Source organism: Bombina bombina, chromosome 4, assembly GCF_027579735.1.
Source record: "Bombina bombina isolate aBomBom1 chromosome 4, aBomBom1.pri, whole genome shotgun sequence".
Lineage (NCBI taxonomy): Eukaryota > Metazoa > Chordata > Amphibia > Anura > Bombinatoridae > Bombina > Bombina bombina.
This window is the reverse complement of record NC_069502.1, coordinates 30,418,185-30,439,899: the sequence shown is the minus strand read 5'-3', so window position 1 is coordinate 30,439,899 and position 21,715 is coordinate 30,418,185. Positions and strand designations below refer to the sequence as shown.

Sequence of the window (21,715 nt, the reverse complement as noted above, 5' to 3'; positions counted from 1 at the left end):
CAGAGAGTTTTGAATGATACAGTGCAATTAACCCCTTGGTTTCTGGATACACAATGTGTTGTGGGCCAGATAAAATGCTGCTTATATTATATACATATATATGTATTTATAATACTACAATAGAAATAATGAGAGAGAATGAACCATAGCACTACAAGGCAGATCTGGTGCTATCCTCCATGAAACATACACAAAATAATTCTCAAGAAAGAAAAGGGAAACAAAAGGATGGGGTTTATAGAACTCCTCCTCTCTTACAATATATTAACACAGGTATAAAACATAACCTTGGATAATAATTATTAAAAACAGGCAACCCTGCTAGAATTCCCACCACCCATAAGAAAATGTGATACACCCCTCAGTTTCCTAGCCGTTCTGCACAAAGTGACATTTATCGTTTTTTTTCTCTCGCAATATTAGATTAAAATATTGGCATGCTACTTCCCGTCTTGGTGATACTATACTCACTAGTTTGCCATTTCAATCTAAAGGGAATATATCTGTTAAAAGTTGTGATTTACCCCTTAACACTAACAATTTAAATTGTAATTTATCCATTAATAAATCTTTAAAAATTTAAGTTTTAGGTTTACGAAATAAAAGCTCATTTTGTCCACAAAATACACATCATAGTATAGAAACATTTGAAAAATTGGTATTGCATGATTTAGATAGACTACAAGCTGACATTATACATAAGAAACTGAGGGATAGACATAAAGTGACTAATTTTTACCACTTCTGAAAGAAATAACCTCAAAAATAATAGTAATCTGATCTTGAAGCCAGCCGATAAGGGCAGAGCCACAGTGGTTCTTAACAAGTGTGACTATAAAAAAGAAATTTACCAACAATTGAATGACCACACTGTTTATAAGACCATAGTTGGTAATCCGGTTTTCAAGATAATTAATGAGATACAGACTATTACTAAATGTGCATTAAAGATTAGAGTTATTGACCCTAAAACGGCACAATTTTTACAGGTCAAGGATCCGGTAACTCCAGTCCTTTGTTTTACCTAAGATCCATAAGTCCATGACTGCTTTACCTGGCTGTCCGATTGTGGCGGGCACTAACTCTAACCGTTTTCTTTCATGTAATTGGCAAGAGTTCATGAACTAGGACATATGGGATATACAATCCTACCAGGAGAGGCAAAGTTTCCCAAACCTCAAAATGCCTATAAATACACCCCTCACCACACCCACAATTCAGTTTTACAAACATTGCCTCCTATGGAGGTGGTGAAGTAAGTTTGTGCTAGATTCTACGTTGATATGCGCTTCTCAGCATTGTTGAAGCCTGATTCCTCTGAGTACAGCGAATGTCAGAGGGGAGTATCACTTATTGAATACGATGATTTCCCTAACGGGGGTCTATTTCATAGGTTCTCTGTTATCGGTCGTAGAGATTCATCTCCTACCTCCCTTTTCAGATCGACGATATACTCTCATATACCATTACCTCTACTGATAACTGTTTCAGTACTGGTTTGGCTATCTGCTATATGTGGATGGGTGTCTTTTGGTAAGTATGTTTTTTTATTACTTAAGACACCTCAGCTATGGTTTGGCACTTTATGCATTAATATAAAGTTCTAAATATATGTATTGTACTTATATTTGCCATGAGTGAGGTTCATGTATTTCCTTCTGCAGACTGTCAGTTTCATATTTGGGGAAGTTAATAAGAAATATTTTTCTTACTTGGGGGTTTAGTCTTTTTTTCAATTGACTACTTTGTTTCAAATTGCGGGCTGACTTAGGCTCGCGGGTGCGCCAAATGCTACACTTTATTGCGTCATTCTTGGCGCGAGAATTTTTTGGCGCAAAAGGCACGTCCGTTGACGCAAGTTCGTCATTTCCGGCATCGTAATTGGCGCAGAGGTTCACACAAGGTTGCATCGTTAGTGACGCGAGTGTGTCATTTCCGGACATGGTTGGCGGCAAAAATTTTTTCAGTTACGTTGTGCGTCATACTTGGCGCTAAATTTTTTTCATTATTTATTTGCCCCATTGCTTTTGTCTCTTGCCTTTTTCTATGTCAGAGGGCTATGCTATTTGCATTTTTTTCCCATTCCTGAAACTGTCATATAAGGAAATTGACAAATTTTGATTTTTATGTTGTGTTTTATTTTACATTTTGCAAGATGCCTCAGAAGTATCTGTTGGGACTTTGCTGCCTGATGTCGGTTCTACCAAAGCTAAGTGCATTATATTTCTGAATGTCATTGTATGATAAACTTTTTACATGAAGATATTGTATCCATCAGTTTATAGTACATTTACTGTTGTTGTTCCTTCAACTTTTAATGTACATGTTATACCTATGAAATTTTAAGAATTTGTTTCTGATTCTATTCAGAAGGCTTTTGTCTGCTATTCTGCCTTCTAATTATTATAAAGGTCTTTTAAAACTTCTCATAAGGTTGATGAAATTTCAAATGACCGACAATGTAATGAATTATCCTCTTCTGATGAGGATCTATCTGATTTAGAAGATCTTTCCTCAGATATTGACACTAACAAATCTACTTTTTTATTTTAAATGAAGTATTTTCGTTCTTTGTTAAAAAAGGTGTTAATTATTTTGGATATCATGGATACTAGTGCTCTTGATATTAGAACTAGTAAATTCTGTTTTTTAAACCTCCTGCGATTGCTCCAGAGGTTTTTTTCTGTTTCTGATGCTATTTCTCTTATGATTTCTAAGGAATGGAATTAGCGGGGTACTTATTTTATTCCTTCTTCAAGGTTTTAAAATTGTATCTTTTTACCAGCAATTTCTATAGAGTTTTGGGAAAAGATCCTCAACTTATTGGGGCTATTTCTACTCCTGCTGAATGTACCTCTATTCCTATGGAAGATAGTACTTAAGTTCTTTTAGATAGGAGACTTGAATCTTATCTAAGGAAAACTTAATTATATTCAGGTCATCTCAGGCCTGCATTTTCTTTGGCTGATGTTGCAGCTGCATCAACTTTTTTTGTTGGAGATTTAGCGCAACAAGAATTGGATTCTGATTTATTTAATATTGTTCGCTTTCTGCAACATACTAATCAGTTCTGATGCCATTTTTTGATATCATTAAGATTGATGTTAGATCTATGTCTTTATGTCTTTAGCTATTCTTAGCTACAAGAGTTTGAGGCTGAAATCTTGGAATGCTGTTATGACTTTTTAAGTCTAGATTGCTATTTCTTCTTTCCAAGGTAATAAGAGACCTAAAGGTAAATATTAAGCTTCTAAATTGTTTTCGTTCTTTTTTCAAATAAGGAACAAAAACCTAATCCTTCCCTATGGAATCTGTTTCCATTTGGAAACCTTCTTTAAATGGAATAAATCCAACCCATTTAAGAAACCAAAAAGCCAGCCCCTAAGTCTGCATGAAGGTGCGACTCTCATTCCTGCTGAACTGGTAGGGGGGCAGATTAAGTTTTTTTTTTTTTCAAGAATATTTTGGATAATTCGGTCCAAATCAATGGTTTCAGAGTATTGTCTCTCAGGGGTTTCGAATAGGATTCTGAATAAATCCTCCTGTGAGAAGATGTTTTTCTCTCACGTATCCCAGCAAATCCAGTTAATGCTTAGGCTTTCCTGAAGTGTGTTTCAGATCTGGAGTTTCAGGGGTAGTCATGCCAGTTCCTTTTCAGGGACAAGGTCTGTTTTTTTTTATTCAAATCTATTCTTTGTCTCAAAGAAGGAAATTTCATTCAGACCAATTCTAGATCTGAAAATTTTGAATACCAATTTTCAAATGGTATCTTTAAGGACAATTCGGTGCTTTTCCATATTTGGATTAGCAGCCGTTCAAAGATTCTTTTTTAAAAGTTTTTGGTGCCCTGCTTTATGGAAACCAGAGAGCAGGGTATTGCGGTGTTTCCTTATTTGGATGATATTGGTACTAGCTCAGTCCTCCGTTCTGCAGAATCTCACACTAATCAATCAGTGTTGTTTCTTCGGAAACATGGTTGGAGGATCAATTTACCAGAGTTTCTTGATTCCTCAGACTAAGGGTCACCTTTTTATTTTTCCAGATAGATTCAGTGTCCATGACTCTGTCTCTAACAGACAAGAGACGTTTGAAAGTGGTTGCAGTCTGTCGGCACCTTCAGTCTCAGTCATTTCCTTCAGTGGTTATGTGCATGGAAATTTTAGGTCTCATGACTGCAGCATTGGACGCATTTCTCTTTGCTCGTTCTCACATGAGACCTCTCCAGCTTTGTTTGCTGCAATCCATGGTGCAGGGATTATATTAAGATATCTCAATTAATATCCTTAAATCCCAACATTTGACACTCTCTGACGTGGTGGTAAATCACCAGTGTTTAGTTCAAGGGGCTTCTTTGTTCGGCTAACCTGGACTATGATCTCTACAGATGCAAGTCTTCCAGGTTGGGGAGCTGTTTGGGGATCTCTGACAGCACAATGGGTTTTGGAAATCTCAACAGGCGAGATTACCAATCAATATTTTAGATCTCCGTGCTATTCTCAGAGCTCTTCAGTTTTTGGCCTTTGTTGAAGAGAGAACTTTTCATTTATTTTCAAATAGACAATATCACATACAGTGACATTTGACTATCAGCAGGGTTGTACTCACAGTCCACAAGCTATGAAGAAGTATCTCGGATACTTGCTTGGGCGGAATCCAGCTCCTGTCTAATTTCTGCGGTGCATATCCAGATATAGACATTGGGAGGCAGATTATCTCAGCCGTCAGACTTTACATCCTGGGGAGTGGTTACTCTATCCAGATGTGTTTTCTCAGATTGTTCAAGATATGGGGTCTTCCACAGATATATTTGATGGCCTCTCATCTAAACAAGAGACTTCCCAGATGCCTGTCCAGGTTCAGGGATTTTCAGGCGGAAGCAGTGGGTGCGCTGACACTTCCTTGGTGTTATTAACCTGCTTATATTTTCCCGCCTCTAGTTCTTCCTCGAAGAGTGATTTCAAGAATCATCATGGAACAATCGTTTGTGTTGCTGGTGGCTCCAGCATGGCTCCGCAGGTTTTGGTATGCAGATCTTGTTCGGATGTCCAGTTGCCAACCTTTGCCATTTCCGTTAAGGCCGGACCTACTATCTCGAGGTCCGTTTTTTTTCCATCAGGATCTCAAATTATTAAATTTGAAGGTATGGAAATTGAACGCTTAGTGCTAAGTCATAGAGGTTTCTCTAACTCAGTGATTAATACTATGTTACAAGCTCGTAAATCTGTCTCTAGAAAGATTTATTGAGTTTGTAAAACCTACATTTTATGGTATTCTTCTCATTAATTCTCTTGGCATTCCTTTAGAGTTGCAAGAATTTTTCAGTTTCTTCAGGATGGTTTGGATAAGGTTTTGTCTGCAAGTTCCCTGAAGGGACAAATCTCTAGCAATCTTTCTGTGAATGAAACAGAGCAAACTTCCTGATATTCACTGTTTTGTACAGGCTTTAGTTTGTATTTAAGTCTGTCATAAAATCAATCTATCCTCCTTGGAGTCTTAATTTGGTTTTGAAGGTTTTGCAGGCTCCTCCATATTGAGCCTATGCATTCTTTGGACATTTTACTACTTTCTTGGAAAGTATTGTTCCTTTTGGTCCTCTCTTCTGCTAGAAGAGTTTCTAAGATATCTGCTTTTTCTTGCGAATCTCCTTTTCTGTTTTTTCATCAGGATAAGGTGGTTTTGCAGACTTCATTTCTATTTTTTCCTAAGGTTGTGAATTCTAACAACATTAGTAAAGAAATTTGTTGTTCCTTCCTTGTGTCCTAATCCTAAGAATTATTTGAAAAATATTTTTTCATTCTTTGGATGTGGTGAGAGCTTTGAAATATTATATTTAAGCTACTAATATTTCACAAAGACTTCAAGTCTATTTGTTATATTTTCTGGTCCTAGGAAAGGTCAGAAAAACTTCTGCTATTTCCTTGGTTTGTTGATTAAAGCTTTTTGATTCTTCAAGCTTATTGGAGTCGGGTTAGGCCCCGCTTCAGAGAATTTCAGCTCATTCTATTAGATCAGTCGCCACTTCGTGGGCTTTTAAGAATGAAGCTTCAGTTGTTCAAATTTGCAAAGCGGCAATTTGGTCTTCTTTACATACATTTACTTAATTCTACCATTTTAATATATTTGCTTCTTCAGAAGCAGTTTTTGGTAGAAAAGTTCTTCAGGCAGTTGTTTCAGTTTGATTCTTCTGCTGATGTTTTAAGTTTTTCTTTTCTTCATGAGAATAACTTTTATATTTTGGGTTGTGGATTATTTTTTTCAGCATATGACTGTTTATTTTTATCCCTCCCTCTCTAGTGACTATTGCGTGGAGTTCCACATCTTGGGTATTTGATATCCCATACGTCACTAGCTCATGGACTCTTGCCAATTACATGAAAGAAAACATAATTTATGTAAGAACTTACCTGATAAATTCATTTCTTTCATATTGGCAAGAGTTCATGAGGCCCACCCTTTTTATGGTGGTTATGATTTTTTTTTGTAGAAAGCACAATTATTTCCAGATTCCTCTGTTGATGCTTTTTACTCCTTTCTTTATCACCCCACTACTTGGCTATTTGTTAAACTGAATTGTGGGTGTGGTGAGGGGTGTATTTATAGGCATTTTGAGGTTTGGGAAACTTTGCCCCTCCTGGTAGGATTGTATATCCCTTACGTCACTAGCTCATGGACTCTTGCTAATATGAAAGAAATTAATTTATCAGGTAAGTTCTTACATAAATTATGTTTTTTTGTAAAATTTAACATTTTTGTGATTTAAGTTCCTTTTAGAGGTTAATTTCTCCCCTTACTCTTGAGGTGCAATAAATTTTGGAGGCATTAATTAGCTACAGTTAATTTTTAGAGCAAATTAACGTTTTGGAAGCAGTTTTGGAAAAATTGTGTGCTTTATTTCTTAAAGGCGCAGTACACGTTTCTCAAAAAAAATTTGTTTAAAGAAATAAATAAAGTGTTTGACTATTGTGGTTATTACTACTCTGTTCAACATGTCTGACATTGAGGAATCTCATTGTTCTATGTGTTTAGAAGCCATTGTAGAACCCCCTCTTACATTGTGTACCTCTTGTACTGAAAGGGCCTTACATTGTAAAAAGCATATTTTAGGTCAAGAAAGTGTGCCTAAGGATGATTCTCAGTCTGAAGAGAATCAGGATATGCCATCCAATTCTCCCCAAGTGTCACAACGGGGGTCAGGAAATTGCTGTCTGAGGTAGAGCTTTCAGACTCGGGGAATGTGTTGCCTCAGACAGATTCGGACGTCATGTCCATTAAATTTAAGCTTGAACACCTCCGCCTGTTACTTCGGGAGGTTTTAGCGACTCTGGATGATTTTCTATTGTGATACCACCAGAGAAATTGTGTAAGATGGACAAATATCTAGAGGTGCCTACTTACACTGATGTTTTCCCGGTTCCTAAGAGAATTTCGGAAATTGTAAAAAAAGAATGGGATAGACCAGGCATACCGTTTTCTCCCTCTCCTAATTTTAAGAAAAGGTTTCCCATATCAGACACCATTCGGGACTCGTGGCAAACGGTCCCTAAGGTGGAGGGAGCTATATCTACCCTGGCTAAGCGTACAACTATACCTATTGAGGACAGTTGTGCTTTCAAAGACCCTATGGATAAAAAGTTAGAGGGTCTTCTAAAGAAATTATTTATTCATCAGGGTTTCCTTTTACAACCTACGGCTTGCATTGTTCCAGTAACTACTGCAGAAGCTTTTTGGTTTGAGGCTCTAGAAGAGTCTCTGAAGGTTGAGACTCCATTAGATGACATTTTGGATAGAATTAAGGCTCTCAAGCTAGCCAATTCTTTTATTACTGATGCCGCTTTTCAAATTGCTAAATTAGCGGCGAAAAATGCAGGATTTGCTATTCTAGCGCGTAGAGCGTTATGGCTCAAATCTTGGTCTGCTGATGTGTCATCAAAAACTAAGCTTTTATCTATTCCTTTTAAAGGTAAGACCCTTTTCGGGCCTGAATTGAAGGAAATCATTTCTGACATTACTGGAGGTAAAGGCCATGCCCTTCCTCAGGATAAGTCTGTTAAGATGAGGGGTAAACAAAATAATTTTCGTTCCTTTCGAAATTTTAAAGGAGGACCCTCTGCTTCCTCTTCCTCCCCCCTTCTGGCGGTTCTCAGATCTGGACGACATTTTGATCCAGGCGTCAACTTATCTGACAAAATATCACACGGAGTAGATATAGTGTGACCAGCACTTGCAGCCCAGATGCAGGAGGATAGTCACAAGCAACCACCAAGCTTGTAAGATTCAATGAAAAAACAGCAAGACAGTCCTCCTTGCAAAAAATCTTCAATATTTATTGTTACATTACAGGAACAGACAAAACACCACAACGTTTCAGGGCAGAGGCCCCTTAATCATGTGATACAAACAGTCACAACACACCTGATTTAAATAGGCTAGTACCTGGGAGTTAACCCTTACATACTAAAAAATACCAAATAGGTAAAAATAGCGCCCTCTTGTGTTACAGGTTGTGTGAAAAAGTTACAATTAAAAAACAGCTAAGCAAGCCTCCTAGAAAAAAGTATCTACAGAAAATACACAACAATATTTACACAGTCAGCAAGACAAGATATATTGCACATCCTTAATAGTAAATATTAATTAAAAAACCCTACCCTGAAAAATTTTTTTTTGCTATTCAATTCATTAATAAATGGCAATAAAACTACCAGAAAATGCAGAACTCATGAATACGACCTTACACGTACCAGTTAACAGTACCTACATTTTGTACATGATCGACTAATAACAGGGTAGAAAAAATTATAATCAACAATATTAGAATGAATAAATTCAAATACATGCATGAATGTATATATTACCACAGATGAATATTAACCAGGAATCTGCAAAACATGCTTCTTTATGCACAATGATGTTGATTTCAGTGAGCATTCTAAAAAATAATAAAGATATACATCAGTACAAGTATTATACAGAAAAATTCATTTTCAATAAAAAGATGACCAATTAATTTCCCTGTTCATTCCTTTGGGTTCTAGAGTATCTAATTTAAAAATCCAGAATGTTTCTCTTTGTTTAAGCAACAGTTCCCTGTTGCCTCCTCGTCTAGGTGTATGGACTTGTTCTATTATCTGGAATCTCAGTTGGCTAATGTGGTGTCCGGCTGCAATAAAGTGATGCGCTACAGGAGCAGTATGGACCTTGCATCTTATATTGCTCTTGTGCTCTGTAATGCGATCACCAATGCGCCTAGTGGACTCACCCACATAGCACCGCCCACACGGGCACTTAATGAGGTAAACAACAAACTTGGTGTTACATGTAAAATAATCCCTGTATTTAAATTTGTACCCTGTGTGTGGATGGAAAAAATGCGGACTCCTTGGCGGACCTACGCAAAACTATAGAAGAGGGCGAAGTTCAATCGTGATGAGCAGGACTATGCAGCCAATAGTCTATCGATGGGTCTATGATCCACAAGGAAGAGAGCGCAATGCAACTTCCGGTTTCAAAGGACGACGTAGACAAGCACACCAGGGCGGCACATCCAGCAGCAGCTCAGAGTCAGCGGATTTTTCTTACAGCGAGGGGGAAGGAGGCCCAGGAGGCTGGGTGGCTGGAAACACCGGGGGTCAAGACATAGTTGCCCACAGCAACAAAAGGCACCCCAGGGAGACAAGCCGCGGAGGACAACACGCTCCAACAACAGTATAGTGGTGAACATTTCAGATCATCAATTGAACGACAAGGAGACTGCCATCCTACAGAAAGGTCTGTCGTTCTGTCCTCTGCCTGACTAATTTTTTCAACTTAAGAAAAGACATGTATCGTTTTTTTCGTAGCATAAGGCTAAAAGTATGGCATGCATCTACTAACAGGGCTACTCCCTCACAGCCCATAGCTTGTTCTATGGGTAAAGGTAAAAAGATGTTTAACCCATAATTATCCACAGGGACTCAGGTAGTACCTTCTGATAATAACAATATACTAAATATTAACAATCTTACATCTAAATATTAACAAAATTACAAGTAAAAAACAACAGACAGAAATCCAAAGGGCCCAAGGGTCCTAGTAATTTTTCATCTGCTGATAGAACTGCTCTCAAAGATCTGAGGGAGAACGCTAATTTGATTTTGAAACAGGCTGACAAGGGCGGTGCCACTGTTTTGAATAAAGATGACTAATAGAAGGAGGTATATCAACAACTTATTGACAGCAGGGTTTACAAAAAAAGTGCCAGGTAATCCGTTAGCCACTGTCAGCAGAGAAATCCATTCTATTGTGAATTTTGCTTTTGTAAATGGGCTGATTGATTCTAAAAGTGTAACATTTTTACAAGTAAAAGATCCTATTACGCCAGTTTTTTATACGTTACCTAAGATTCACAAGTCCATGACTGCTCCACCTGGTCGCCCCATTGTGGCTGGCACAAATTCTGTCTTTTCCAACATAGCTATATACCTTGATAAGGTACTTAGACCATTGGTGGAGCAGTCATGTACTTTTATTAAGGATACCAACGATTTTCTTGTGAAATTGGGCAATTTACAACTCCAGACTGACAAATTTCTATTATTTAGTCTCAATGTTACCAGCTTATATACCTCTATCCCCCACTATAGTGGAATTGATGCTGTTAGTAATGCTCTACATTCTGGGGGCCTTTATTCTAATGATAGAATTTGTTTTATTTTGCAATTACTTGAGGTAATTTTATATAACAATTACTTTTTATTTGAAGACACCTTTTACCTTCAATTACAGGGCACAGCTATGGGCTCCAACGTCGCCCCCAACTATGCTAATATTTATATGAATTCTTTTGAAGAAAAATTTGTGTTTGAGCACCCGATTTTTCTTCAGTGTGGCGCCACCTGGTGGCGCTACATTGACGACATCTTTGGGGTTTGGTTGGGCGACGTTGGAGCCCTGGAATCTTTTGTCACTGATTTGAATCTTTCAACAACCAATATATCTTTTAAGCTTACTTACAGCGAGGTTAAAATAGATTTTTTGGATGTTTCAATTACCAAAGCTGGCTGTGGGTTTTCCACCGACATTTTCAGAAAAGATACTGATAGGAACAGCCTGTTATGCTTTGATAGTGCACATCCTCCATCCCTTTTAAAATCATTGCCCCGCAGTCAAATGCTTAGAGTAAAACGGATTGATGATAATAAGACCATCACCACAACTAGATGGATGGAAATGGGGGATAAAATTTTACAACGTGGTTACCCCATGAACTTATTTCTAGAACCATCAATGATGTACTCCCTTTGGATAGAGAGGTTTTGTTGCGACCTAAACCAGCTACTAATGATAAGAAAAGAATGACTTTTGTATCAGAATTTTGCAAACAGAGTAATCTAATATCTAAAATTGTTCGTCGTCATTGGGGTATTCTCCAATGTTGTAATCCAGACATAGACGAGTTTTGCCAGAACCCAATGCCAGCCTTTAAACGCAGCAAAAATTTGCGAGACACATTGATTAGGGCGGACATGGGTCCTGGAAAAACTCAGACCCAGGGTTACATTACTAAAAAAAAGTTTGGGATGTTTCCCTTGACTGGGATGTTGCAATTGTGGTTCTATCATAAGGAGTCCGCATTTTTTCCATCCACACACAGGGTACAAATTTAAATACAGGGATTATTTTACATGTAACACCAAGTTTGTTGTTTACCTCATTAAGTGCCCGTGTGGGCGGTGCTATGTGGGTGAGTCGCATTGGTGATCGCATTACAGAGTACAAGAGCAATATAAGATGCAAGGTCCATACTGCTCCTGTAGCACATCACTTTATTGCAGCCGGACACCACATTAGCCAACTGAGATTCCAGATAATAGAACAAGTCCATACACCTAGACGAGGAGGAAACAGGGAACTGTTGCTTAAACAAAGAGAAACATTCTGGATTTTTAAATTAGATACTCTAGAACCCAAAGGAATGAACAGGGAAATTAATTGGTCATCTTTTTATTGAAAATGAATTTTTCTGTATAATACTTGTACTGATGTATATCTTTATTATTTTTTAGAATGCTCACTGAAATCAACATCATTGTGCATAAAGAAGCATGTTTTGCAGATTCCTGGTTAATATTCATCTGTGGTAATATATGCATTCATGCATGTATTTGAATTTATTCATTCTAATATTGTTGATTATAATTTTTTCTACCCTGTTATTAGTCGATCATGTACAAAATGTAGGTACTGTTAACTGGTACGTGTAAGGTCGTATTCATGAGTTCTGCATTTTCTGGTAGTTTTATTGCCATTTATTAATGAATTGAATAGCAAAAAAAAAATTTTCAGGGTAGGGTTTTTTAATTAATATTTACTATTAAGGATGTGCAATATATCTTGTCTTGCTGACTGTGTAAATATTGTTGTGTATTTTCTGTAGATACTTTTTTCTAGGCTTGCTTAGCTGTTTTTTAATTGTAACTTTTTCACACAACCTGTAACACAAGAGGGCGCTATTTTTACCTATTTGGTATTTTTTAGTATGTAAGGGTTAACTCCCAGGTACTAGCCTATTTAAATCAGGTGTGTTGTGACTGTTTGTATCACATGATTAAGGGGCCTCTGCCCCGAAACGTTGTGGTGTTTTTGTCTGTTCCTGTAATGTAACAATAAATATTGAAGATTTTTTGCAAGGAGGACTGTCTTGCTGTTTTTTCATAAAATCTCACACGGACACAGTGTTGTCTTTCCTGAGAACTCACGGTTGGAAGGTGAACATAGAAAAGAGTTCACTAGTTCCACAGACAAGGGTCCCCTTCTTGGGAACTCTGATAGACTCGGTAGACATGAAAATATTTCTAACGGGGTTCAGAAAATCAAAAATTCTAAATACTTGCCGAGCACTTCAGTCCATTCCTCGGCCATCAGTGGCTCAGTGTATGGAGGTAATTGGATTAATGGTAGCGGCAATGGACATCATTCCGTTTGCTCGCTTTGACAGTGGAATGGGGACTATGCAAATTTATCTCCTCAGATAAATCTGGATCAAGAGACCAGAGACTCTCTTCTTTAGTGGTTGTCGTGGATCGTCTGTCCCAGGGGACTTATTTCCGCAGACCCTCGTGGGTGATAGTGACAACGGACGCCAGCCTTCTGGGCTGGGGTGCAGTCTGAAATTCCCTGAAGGCTCAGGGTGTTTGGACTCAGGTGGAGTCTCTACTTCCAATCAATATTCTGGAACTGAGAGCAATATTCAATGCGCTTCAGGCATGGCCTCAGTTGGCTTCGGCCAAATTCATCAGATTCCAGTCGAACAACATCACGACTGTGGCATATATCAATCATCAGGGGGGAACAAGGAGTTCCTTAGCGATGATAGAAGTATGAGTAAGATGGGTATGGACCCGTGCCAACTAAACCCCTATATGCCTGGGGATGGTGGTACCTAGCAACCACCAGAAAAACAACAAGAAGTACAGATAGGACCCTGGGCACCTGGGGTCCTATCTTTACTTCTCGATGATAGAAGTATCCAAGATAATCCGATGGGCGGAGGCCCACTCTTGTTATCTGTCGGCAATCTACATCCCAGGAGTAGAAAATTGGGAAGCGGATTTTCTAAGTCGTCAGACTTTTCATCCGGGGGAGTGGGAACTCCATCCGGAGGTGTTTGCTTCATTGGTTTGCAAATGGGGCAGACAAGAACTGGATTTGATGGCATCTCGTCAGAATGCCAAGCTTCTGTGTTACGGATCCAGGTCAAGGGATCCCCAGGCCGAACTGTTAGATGCCTTGGCAGTGCCTTGGTCGTTCAGCCTAGCTTTCCTCTCCTTCCACGCGTGATTGCTCGAATCAAACAGGAGAGCGCTTCAGTAATCCTGATAGCGCCTGCGTGGCCACGCAGGACTTGGTATGCGGATTTAGTGGACATGTCCTCTCTGCCTCCGTGGAAACTTCCTTTGAGACAGGACCTTCTCATTCAAGGTCCTTTGCAACATCCAAATCTAATTTCTCTGCAGCTGACTGCGTGGAGATTGAACGCTTGATTTTATTTAAGCGAGGATTCTCTGATTCGGTCATTGATACTTTGATACAGGCTCGAAAGCCTGTCACTAGAAAAATCTATCATAAGATATGGCGTAAATATCTTTATTGGTGTGAAGTTAGAATTCCCAGGATTCTGTCTTTTCTCCAAGGAGGATTGGAGAAAGGGTTATCAGCAAGTTCTTTAAAGGGACACATTTCTGCTTTGTCAGTTTTGCTTCACAAACGTTTGGCAGATGTGCCAGATGTTCAGTCTTTTTGTCAGGCTCTAACTAGAATTAAGCCTGTATTTAGACCAATTACTCCTCCCTGGAGTTTGAATTTAGTTCTTCGAGTTCTTCAAGGGGTTCCGTTTGAACCCATGCATTCCATAGATATTAAATTGTTATCTTGGAAAGTTCTGTTTTTTGTTGCTATTTCTTCTGCTCGAAGAGTTTCTGAGCTTTCAGCGTTACAATGTGATTTGCCTTATCTCATATTTCATTCTGATAAGGTGGTTTTGCGTACCAAACCTGGTTTTCTTCCTAAGGTTGTTTCAAATAAGAATATTAATCAGGAAATTGTTGTTCCTTCCTTGTGTCCTAATCCTTCTTCTAAGAAGGAGCGTCTGTTACATAACCTAGACGTGGTCCGTGCCTTAAAGTTTTACTTACAGGCAACTAAGGATTTCCATCAATCATCTTCTTTATTCATTGTTTATTCTGGGGGTCAGAAAGCTACGGCTACCTCTTTCTTTTTGGCTGAGGAGTATCATCCGCCTGGCATATGAGACTGCTGGACAGCAGCCTCCTAAAAGAATTACGGCTTATTCTACTAGGGCTGTGGCTTCCACATGGGCCTTTAAAAACAATGCATCTGTGGAACAGATATGTAAGGCTGCGACTTGGTCGTCCCGTCATACTTTTTCCAAATTTGATACTTTTGCTTCTGCTGAGTCGGTTTTTGGGAGAAAGGTTCTTCAAGCAGTAGTGCCTTCCGTTTAGGTCTCTGTCTTGTCCCTCCCTTTCATCCGTGTCCTGTAGCTTTGGTATTGTATCCCACAAGTAAAGATGAAATCCGTGGACTCGTCGTATCTTGTAGAAGAAAAGGAAATTTATGCTTACCTGATAAATTGATATCTTCTACGATACGAGTTCACGGCCCTCCCTGTCAATTTAAAACAGATTATATTTTTTATTATTTACAACTTTAGTCACCTCTGCACCTTTTAGCTTTTCCTTTCTCTTCCTAAACCTTCGGTCGAATGACTGGGGGTGGAGGGGAAGGGAGGGGCTATATATACAGCTCTGCTGTGGTGCTCTTTGCCACTTCCTGTTAGCAGGAGGATAAATCCCACAACTAAGGATGAAATCCATGGACTCGTCGTATCGTAGAAGAAATCAGTTTATCAGGTAAGCATAAATTTCCTTTTTGTCTATATGGAGGGGTTTTGAGCCCAGGTATAGCACCTGTTTACTCATCTGAGGTGTGCTTCGAGCGACGTCTAGCATTTCTAGTTGATTTTATAGCTCAATTTTATAAGCTATTTCTTATTGAAGTGATTTTTCAAATGTCTCTGACATTATTTTTTGACCATCGTTTATATATATATATATATATATATATATATATATATATAAAAAAAAATTTCTTTGGTGATCTGGAGATCTTGAGGATATTTTCATCTTTCTCTTGTTGGCGATTTTATTCTTATCCCATGATATAATGTATGGTCAGAGTTTCTATGGTTCCTCCTTTTTAGTGTTCGATGGACTCTTAAGTAGTTGGGTTCTCTTATCTATTGTAGATAGGATTCCATGACAGTTTCTCATATGAGAAGGTTTATGCCTAGGACAGCTTGTCCTATTCAAATGTTAATTTTAGCATCTGACATTCTTTTCGGCGAATTGTCTTCAAATGTAGCCAGGGATATAATTTTTTTTTTTTAAAGATTTTTATTTGAGGTTTGACATACACACATAGAAAGGCATACATATAACATGACCGCCATAGAACACAGGGACAAAAAAATACAAAGCTCATTTAGTATAATGATTAAAATATACCATCTGTACTTTTCAATGAGAACCAAGAGCTAATAGTACTGCATGTGTGAACTGCCTTACATACTGAGCACCTCCAAACTGGCTCTAGAGGTCACTTTGGACCCCTATCGCAGTAGTTAATGAAATAGGGGGTGTCTAATCTAAGGGACCACTTTTGGGTCTCAGCAGCCAAACCTCAGTTTTCAAATTTAAATGAAAATTAAACTCAAAACAGTCATAACTGAAAGGGTGTGTGGAAAGATAATACAAAAGCAAAGTAGATAGATAGATAGCATTACAAACTCTATGCACATACTACACCACCATTTATTGTAATACATAAAACTAAGTATGTGGGCTGCATATAAAGGAGTGGGTATGTAGTAACCTGAAAGTCTGTGTTGCATGCAAAACCTGTGGTACTAGTGGGACTATCCGCATAGCAGCTCATGGTGCAATGGGGCAATAACAGTAAGACATGTAATGGGTGAGAAAAAGAAAAAAAACAAAAAGAACAGCCAACTTAAGATAAAGTCACCAGTATGTAAGAATACGCCTGCATCAAAATGTCAGTCCCATGAGTAGCATATGAGTAGGAAGCATGTGTTGTGGGTTTTGTGGGACTTCCAAGTAAACAGTTCTCCTAGGGGTCAAGACTTGATAACACATTTAATATTGGGGAGAACAGATCGCACAGTACCAAGATTGCTAATATGACCATGCATGTAGATAACCGGTGGAGACTCTAGCAATCTCATTACTGCTCACGCACTGTTTGATGTATCATGAAGTCAGTTTTCAATGTCCAAAGGGAAAGAAAAAAGAAACAAGAGAGTTCCACATGCACAGTTGTTAACGGCCCACTAGGGAGATTCATTAACCAATTCCAGTCCGGAACACATAGAGGGCAAAGTGTGGTAAGTTTATGGCTCGATGGAATTGGAATTCAGCATGACATGAGGGGAAGTTTGCAGCGTAGTATGGAGCTGGGCAATCAGCTGACAGTAGCCAGGCGATCTCTGAGTACGGGACTTGAGAAGGGTATTGGCCTATAGGGCTCGGCTGTGCTTGCTCTAGTTTAGCTAGCCTCTCCTCCTGGAGGATTTTTGCCAGTGTGCTTGTATAGGGTCGAGACCTACCGTCCAATCTGAGATCCCCAACAGCTAAGGCTGATGTCTCAGAGTCATTTATCACGCTGCAGTTAACGTAGTTGTAGCAGGCTGGTGGACCGCACTCCTTTTCCCCCTGTGCAATAAGTATAGCTACCTGGGCATTATGCTGCTGTATCGCAGCGTTTGAGTTTGGGGTAAATTTGTTGCTGCCGCTGCACATGCCAGGTGAGGAGTAATGTTCCGTTCCTGTAATGGCTACCGTTATAGAACCATGAGGGGTAACTGTCTGTGTCTGGTTTCCCAACTCCCCGTAGTTGCTGGATCCAGAATAGAGAGCTTGTTTAGCAATGCTGCATCCATGAAGCTCGGGTTCGTCTAGAACTTCACTTGCTCGTACTGAGCTAGCGGTTGTACCAGTAAGTGGCAATGCTGGTGTCACCGGAACTTGTTGCAAGTTGCACCGCTCTTTTCCAGAGGGCCGAGGCTCCTTAGCGTTACTTGCTGAAATAGAGAAAGATTGTGCAATAGAGCGTAGGCTCTTAACTTCAGTGTCCCATGCTGTAGCAATTTTCTCAAAATGTGAACTTAGAAGGGCTTCCACTTCCATCAGGGTATTTTGAATTGCGGTTTCCATGTTGGGAGTATATTAGTTGTGACAGAGATTGACTGTAGAACAGGCCAGTTGCTAATGAACTGGTTTGATAACCCAGGGTCCTGGGGGGGTATATACGCGGCAGCTGTGACAGCACTAACAGTAAACCCACGGAGGCCTCACAACCTCGTGGGCAATCGTAGTTTAGTCAGCTGAGGAACATAGGTAGGTACGTTACATGTCAGATGTCCCTAGTCTCTTCTTGGATGCCACAAGGTTTCGTAGCATTAATTTCTCAGAAGAAAAATCAAATTAAAGTTAAGAATAAACTTCAAAATAAGTATTTTAGACCAGGAGCTCCTCAGACACACGTCCTACCGCAACAGCTATAGGCTCCGCCCCCTACCAGGGATATAATTTATTAACCCTTTAATCGGTAGTTTTCCTGCTCGCAAGAATAATGGTTCTGAGGTTGAGTCTTCTGTAGAGAAGATCCAGGACGGAAAAAACACAAATGATGCTGGATGCGCCAAACTCAATATACAGTATGTCATACTGTGCTAGATAAAACGTGTAAGCAAGTACAAACTTAAATGTGAATAAAATAGCCAAGATTCAGGACAGGATTAGGGCTCTTAGAATATCCTTCTCCTTTATCTGTGACGCTAATATGCAGATGTTCGCCTGAATGCTAAAGGTTTCAGGTTTTGCAGTTCTGTCATGCAGGGTGCTTTTGGTTGAAGTCTTGGTCCGCGAATATGGTATCCAAGAAAATACTTCTTTACTTACCATTAAAGGGAAAATCTTATTTGGGCCGAACCTAGACTCCATCACAAGGGTTAACAGTCCAGGGGGACTTGGAAGTCTAGAAAAGAAAAGAATTAGCAGCGCTAAAAGAAGCACGGATGTACTGAAATATATTTTTTAAAAAAAATTCTCCACTCGGTTTCTTTGAAAATATAATAAAAGTTCCAAAAGGGAGCCAAAAAAACAAGTGGAACTTTTATTATATTTTCAAAGAAAATGAGTGGAGATTCTCTATTTGTGCTATATACACATTTTGTCCTAAAGGCGCATAGGATACTGAAAGAAAAAAGAAATAGCACAATCTACTATTGAAGCTACCTATAACAATTGGATCAGGATGTGACCTCCGACCTCTAATACACAGAGGGGAGTCAGGTGACGAACAACCTCCACCGGAGCCTTGTAAACCAACTGCCCGATAAAGAGGAACAGAAGAAAACGGCTAACAGACCTTCCCACAGATGTATTCATATTTAAGGTATCCGCACAGGAATGCCGCCGAGGGGAATACCTTATAGGTACTCTTTTCATTATCACTCTGGACGCGGTATACCCGCCGAGGGGATTGTGTATTTTCTTATTCTCTATAAGGGGATTGCAGATTAAACCTAATATTTCACACGCATAAAGGCACATCATTCTTCATATTATCCCTCTGGACGTGGTAAACCCGTTGAGGGGATTGTGAACATTCCTACTCTCCGAAACAAGGGAACTGTTGATCAACAGAGGTTGATAATAAAAATGTTTTATACATGTACATTAAGCCTTATTTCTCCAACATTGGTGTGTCCGGTCCACGGCGTCATCCATTACTTGTGGGATATTCTCCTCCCCCACAGGGAAAGGCAAGGAGAGCACACAGCAAGAGCTGTCCATATAGTCCCTCCCAGGCTCCGCCCCCCCAGTCATTCTTCTTGCCGCTCTGAACAAGTAGCATCTCCTCGGGGATGGTGAGGAGTTTGTGGTGTTTAGTTGTAGTTTTTTATTCTTCTATCAAGAGTTTGTTATTTTAAAATAGTGCTGGTATGTACTATTTACTCTGAAACAGAAAGAGATGAAGAGTTCTGTTTATAAGAGGATTATGATTTTAGCAGCAGTAACTAAAATCAGTTGCTGTTCCCACACAGGACTGTTGAGATGAGAGAACTTCAGTTGGGGGAAACAGTTTGCAGACTTTTCTGCTCAAGGTATGACTAGCCATTTTTCTAACAAGACTGTAATGCTGGAAGGCTGTCATTTTCCCTCATGGGGATTGGTAAGCCATTTTCTTAGTCTCAAACAGAATAAAGGGCTTATTATGGGCTATACACTGGTAGACACTCTTAAGGGCTAAATCGATTGCTTTATTAATATAATATTTTAAAACGGTTTTTGTGCTTTATTAACCAGTTTAAGCCTGTTTAACATGTCTGTACCTTCAGATAGATCATGTTCTGTATGTATGGTAGCCAATGTGGTTCCGCCTTCAAATATGTGTGATAATTGTGCCATAGCGTCCAAACAAAGTAAGGACAGTACTGTCACAAATAGTAAAGTTGCCCAGGATGATTCCTCAGATGAAGGAAGTAGACATAGTTCTACATCATCTCCTTCTGTGTCTATACCAGTTATGCCCGCGCAGGCGACCCCTAGTACTTCTAGCGCGCCAATGCTTGTTACTATGCAGCAATTGACGGCAGTAATGGATAACTCCATAGCTAATATTTTATCCAAAATGCCAGCATTTCAGAGAAAGCACGATTGCTCTGTTTTTAAACACTGTAGAGCAGGAGGGCGCTGATGATAATTTTTCTGTCATACCCTCACACCAATCTGAAGTGGCAGTGAGGGAGGGTTTGTCAGATGGGGAAATTTCTGATACAGGAAGAATTTCTCAGCAGGCAGAACCTGATGTTGTGACATTTAAATCAAAATTAGAGCATCTCCGCGCATTACTTAAGGAGGTGCTATCTACTCTGGATGATTGTGACAATCTGGTCAACCCAGAAAAATTGTGCAAGATGGACAAGTTCCTTGAGGTCCCGGTGCACCCTGATGCTTTTCCGATACCTAAACGGGTGGCGGACATAGTGAATAAGGAGTGGGAGAAGCCAGGCATACCTTTTGTCCCTCCTCCTATATTTAAGAAATTGTTCCCTATGGTCGACCCCAGGAAGGACACATGGCAAACAGTCCCTAAGGTCGAGGGGGCAGTTTCTACTCTAGCCAAGCGCACGACCATTCCTATTGAGGACAATTGTGCTTTCAAAGATCCTATGGATAAAAAATTGGAGGGTTTGCTTAAAAAGATTTTTGTACAGCAAGGTTACCTCCTTTAACCTATTTCGTGCATTATTCCTGTCACTACAGCGGCGTGGTTCTGGTTCGAGGAACTGGAAAAGTCGCTCAGTAGGGAGACTCCGTATGAGGAAGTCATGGACAGAATTCACGCACTTAAATTAGCTAATTCCTTTATTTTAGACACCGCTTTGCAGTTAGCGAGGTTAGCGGCGAAAAATTCAGGGTTTACAATTGGGGCGCGTAGAGCGCTCTGGCTAAAGTCTTGGTCGGCAGATGTATCTTCCAAGACAAAATTGCTTAATACCCCTTTCAAAGGTAAGACCCTTTTTTGGCCAGAATTGAAAGAGATTATTTCAGACATCACTGAGGGAAAGGGCCATGCCCTCCCACAAGATAAACCTTTCAAGGCTAAGAATAAGTCCAATTTTCGTTCCATTCGCAATTTCAGGAACGGACCGGCTTCCAACTCGGCAGCCTCTAGACAAGTGGGTAACGCTTCCCAGACTAAACCAGCTTGGAAATCAATGCAAGGCTGGAACAAGGGTAAACAGGCCAAGAAGCTACCATGCTACCAAAACAGCATGAAGGGGTAGCCCCCGATCCGGGACTGAATCTAGTAGGGGGCAGACTCTCTCTCTTTGCTCAGGCTTAGGCAAGAGATGTTCAGGATCCCTGGACACTAGAAATAGTCTCTCAGGGTTTTCTTCTGGAGTTCAAGGAACTACCCTCAAGGGGAAGGTTCCACATGTCTAACTTATCTTCAAACCAAATAAAGAGACAGGCATTCTTACATTGTGTAGAAGACCTGTTAAAGATGGGAGTGATACACCCAGTTCCAACTGTGGAACAAGGTCGGGGGTTTTACTCAAATCTGTTTG

General features: G+C 39.6%; 1 protein-coding gene across 1 annotated transcript in view; it reads left to right on the top strand.

Moving 5' to 3' along the window:
• ZNF512 (zinc finger protein 512) overlaps nt 1–21,715 on the top strand; it is a 139,794-nt gene that overhangs the window by 44,857 nt on the left and 73,222 nt on the right. The gene's annotated exons all lie outside the window — the stretch shown is intronic.